The sequence below is a fragment of the Pseudorca crassidens genome, unplaced genomic scaffold (genome assembly GCF_039906515.1).
Source record: "Pseudorca crassidens isolate mPseCra1 unplaced genomic scaffold, mPseCra1.hap1 Scaffold_138, whole genome shotgun sequence".
In the NCBI taxonomy this organism is placed as follows: domain Eukaryota; kingdom Metazoa; phylum Chordata; class Mammalia; order Artiodactyla; family Delphinidae; genus Pseudorca; species Pseudorca crassidens.
Genome location: NW_027136065.1, coordinates 350,519 through 355,000, shown reverse-complemented (window position 1 = coordinate 355,000; position 4,482 = coordinate 350,519).

Genomic DNA, 4,482 nt, shown 5'->3' with positions numbered 1-4,482 from the left:
TCCTAAGGGCACGGACGCGAGTCGGCCGCCGGGGCACGACACGGGGTCTCACCGCCAGAGGCCTCCAGCGCAGGGGCGGTCCCGCGGCACCCAGGACGCCGACTGGCCTCCTCGGCCCCCCACCAGGGTGCCCCCCTCGCGGGGCTCGCGCCCACCACCGCCAAACACCCACGAGCCGCGGCCAGCCCCGCGACAACAACACTCTCCCGCGCGCACACCGGCCGCCCCACGTGCCCCGCCACACACGCCTCCGCCGCCGCGCCCAACTCCCCCGCCTCAGGGACCGTGAGCACTCCACCCGGGGACGCCGCCCGCCGCGGCGGCCGGGGCGGGCGACAGCCTCACGTGGGCGAGGCCGGCTCGATCCCAGACGGGGAAAGGGGCACGGAGGGCTGGGGGCCGGGGAGGGCCGGCGGCCACGGGGAGGGGGCGGCACGCACACACACAGCGGCGAGGGCCGCGGGGCAGGGGCGCAGGGGCGCCCGCCCAGGGACAGGAAGGGCCGAGGCACGACCGGGCCCGCCAGGGAAACAAGCGCGGGGTCCCACCGCCACACACACGAGGGCGGTCCCACGACGCCTGGGACGCCGGCCGGCCCCGGCCACCCTGGGGGTCTCCCACGACCCGGCCCCGCCGCCGGGGCCCGTGTGCGACGGTTTCCCCCCGCGTGACACGGAGGGACCCGTCCGCCCAAACTCAACCTCCTCCGTCCTCGCCACATCCGCCTTCATCTGAGTCCGACCCCCGGGGCTCGCGCCCCAGGGAAACGCTCCCGAGCGAGGCGACCCGCACCGTGCCCACACACCGCCCCCGGCCGCGACTCGCGGCGAGGGCAGGCGCGACGGGCTCCTCGCGGCTGCGGGACTGGGGAGTCGGGACGTCCGTGCGTCCCCGAACCCCACCTCGGGCTCGCCACCGCGCGGGTCACCGCACGCGCACACACACGCGCACACACGGCCCCGCGCCGGACGCCGGCCTGGCGGGACCCTCCCCCGACTCAGAGGGGGGAGGCGCGGGCCGCGGTAGGCAAAGAGCGGCACTCGGCCCCACCGCGGGGCCGGCGCAAGCCCTCCCCGCGAGGGCGAGGGCCTCTGCCACCCACGTGGCTCTGGCAGTGGCCACCGTGGCCCACTGCACGCTTGGGAGGGGCAGCGGCTGGGGGGTCCGGTACCCCAAGGCTCCCTCTCGGATCGCTAGAGAAGGCTTTCTCACCGAGGGTGCGTCATCCCCCACCCATCGTCTCTGCCCTTCGGGCCCACGGAGGCGCTCCACGAGCCACCAAGTCCACGACTGGCCGTGGGAGGGGTGGGGGGGGGTCTGCGGTATGGGTAAGCACACGGCCCACTGGAGCGTTCGCGGCCACAGCCTCGGGGGCACAACCTCTGCCGCCCCCCAGGCTCGTCCACCGGGCTCCGGAAGGGGGGAGCACGCCCGAGAAGCGCGACAGACGCCCCCTTCTCACAGGCCCCGGCCCAACGCGATCGCACCCACGCCCGTGTGCGACTCCCCACACACACGCAAGTGGGGGGCGGCGGCACACGCGGCGTCGGCCCGGCCACGAAGTCAGTCCCCCCCACGGCACACCGTGGGAGGACGATGGCGACGAGGTGGCAGGCCCCCGTCCCCCACCGAGGGAGAGAAACAGAGGCAAGCCCCCGCGCCCTTTACCGTCTCGACCCCCCCAAGAGAGCCACTCACGGGACACACCACCGCGGCGGAGACCCCGAGGAGCACGCTGGGAAAAGGGAACGACACCACCGCTCGGCCTCGCGCGCCTGAGGGACGACCTGGAGCGCTCCAGGGGCACCACAGAGGACCGAGCAAGTCACGCTCACGCGCCGGCAGCGGGCGCGCGGCGCAGCGGCGGGACGGCCCCCACCGACGCGGGGAGGACCGCCCGCGAGGCACACGCCAAGGAGGCGAAGCGAGAGCGTCTGCTGCGTCCGAGGACCACGGCCCCGCCCACGCCATGAGGCAGGAGGCGGGAGACCGCAGGTCAGGGCCGGAGACCACCACCCCTGCCTCCCACACACCCCTCGGCAGGCCGGCAGGGCGTGACAAGAGAGGCGAGGGGCCCGCGGACAGAACGAGAAGAGCGGTCCCGTTCGCCAAGAACGTCCGTCCCTCGTCTGGCGCGACTTAAGGCCCGGCCCAGGAGAGCGCGACATCACCACATCGATCAGTCAATCCAGAGAGCCAGGGGCCACGAGGGCCCCGAGGGAGGAGGGGCACGGCGAGGACCCTCACCGGAGGAGCCTGCTTCAGCCTCAGCCGGCACCCAGCCCCCCCCTTCGCTCCCTCTTGCCTTCTCGGGCAACAGTGGCCGACGACCCCGCGAGGAGAACGCCTGACACGTGGCACGGAGCCTGCGGGTTGGGGTCGTCTCAGCCACCACCGGGTGCCTGCGGCGGGGAAGGGGAGTCACACGGGGTAGAAGACCCACGCACCACCTCGCCCCGCCGCCCTCGGGTGAGCCAGAGACCGGAGGCGGCACCGCGGGTCGGGTCAGCCGGGCGCACACACGAGAGCCGGCGCGCAGGCCCAAGCGGGCGGCTCAAGTGGCAAGGGCCGGTTCGGGCGCCGGACGGCGGTCCAAAGCCCAGCGCCCTGCGCGCGTCCAGAGTCCCAGAACCCCCAGCGAGAGATGCCAGAGGAGACCGTGTCAGCACCTATCTGGTGGTAAAAAAGGCCCATTTCAGGCGAAAAAAATCACGGCGCCCGGCAGCGGGGCCCATCCACGAACCTCGGGGGGGCTCCCCGGGACCTCGGCCCGGCTACCTCTCCCCAACACTTCCCCATCCACAGCAGCCCCGGAGCTCTCTCGGGGCCATCTGGTCGACCCGAGGAGCGGGGGGGGGGGGGGGGGGGGCGGCAGAGTGGAGCGGGGCGGGGCGGGAAAACGTGGCAGAGGCAGCGAGCGGGCCGGGGTCGCCCTCCCCGGATCGCCCGCGCGAGCAGGTACCGTACCGCCGTCCCTCCGAGTCCCCGGGCGAAGACTTGGTTACAGAAAAGGAACTATCCCACTCTGCCGCCTCTGACGAGCGGGGCCCACGAGGGACCGCGCCCGGGCCCAGGCCGCCCTATCCGGGCCACCCAGTACGACTCGGGCCGGTCCCCACCGCCACCCCCACCCCGGCCGGGACTCGCGGTGGAGGAGGGGGCGGGGGAGGGTGAGAAAAAGTCGCGTCCGCCGACCGGGACCCACGTGGGCCCGCTAAAGGGCCGGGTGCGCCCTCCCCGGCCACCCGCGCGAGCAGGTCCCGGCCCGTCCGCGTCCCCGGACCCAGGGGGACTTGGAAACATTTTCGCACGGAGGCACCTCCCAGGCGACCGGAGCCCACGAGGGACCGCACCCGGGCCCGGGCCTCTCTCTCCGGGTCACCCCTCGCGGCCCAGCCCGGTCCCCACCTCCGGAGTCCGACTCGGAAAAGCATCGGTCAGAAAGAATCCGACCACCGGGACCCACGCGCGCCCGCCAACGAGCCCGTCGCGCCCTCCACCGGCCTAAACGCACGGGCACGGGCACGGGCCGGTCCCCACCTCCGGAGCGGGGCGCTGTGGGGACCGGGCGGTGGGGGGGGGGAGGGAGGGAAGGAAGGAAGGAGGGTCGGGTGGCCGGGTCGGTCCCCGCGGCCGGATGCTGGTCGACCAGGCCAGGCGGCCCCACAGACCGGCTCGAGAGCGCGGCGACAGTCACACCCTCATAGGCCTGCACGCCCAATCTCAAGCGACAGCAGGAGGCGCCCACGCCTGGGCCCCACCGGGACAGTCACCGCCAGCGTCGCCCGGCTCCCGGAACTCTGCCTCGGGCCCGGCGGCCGAGTCACAGCCCTCACGAAGGTCGCCGAAGCTCCAGAGACAAGGGACAATATAAAAGCGGCCGCCAGGTGGCTCCCGACAACGGCTCCAACGTCCCCGGGCCGGGTTCCCTGTCGCCGGCCGGCCACCGAGGATGCAGCAGCGCCGGGCCGCCCAAACGCCCGAGCTCGGCCCGCCGGGGCGAGCCGGCGGGCGTCTGGCGCGGCCCCGAGGCGTCCGTCTCGGAGCTAGCTCCCGGGACGGCACGACACGGCGCGACCCCGGCAGCAGACGGGGGGGGGGGGGGGGTGGCCGGGGAAGCTGGGAAGACGTCGCCGGGAGGCCGCCTCGAAGGAAACGCGCTCCCCACGCGACTCCTCGGCGGGGGCAAATCCCACGGAGACGCCGGCGGGGCCCGGGGCGGCCGGCACGGGGTGCCCAGAGGGTCACGAGCAAGATCCCCGGCTGCCCGGACGGAGGGAGGGAGGGAGGGAGGGAGGGAGGGAGGGAAGGCGGGGACTGGCAAACCGAAACCAGGCAAGCACTCAGAGAACAACGCAGGAATTCATCCTCTCTCGAACGGTGGAGGTCTGTCGGAAGCAGACACGCAAAGCCCAGAACCTAGAAAGGAAAGGAAGGATACCCTCCGACCCCACACATACAAGCGGAAACAAACAACTATCT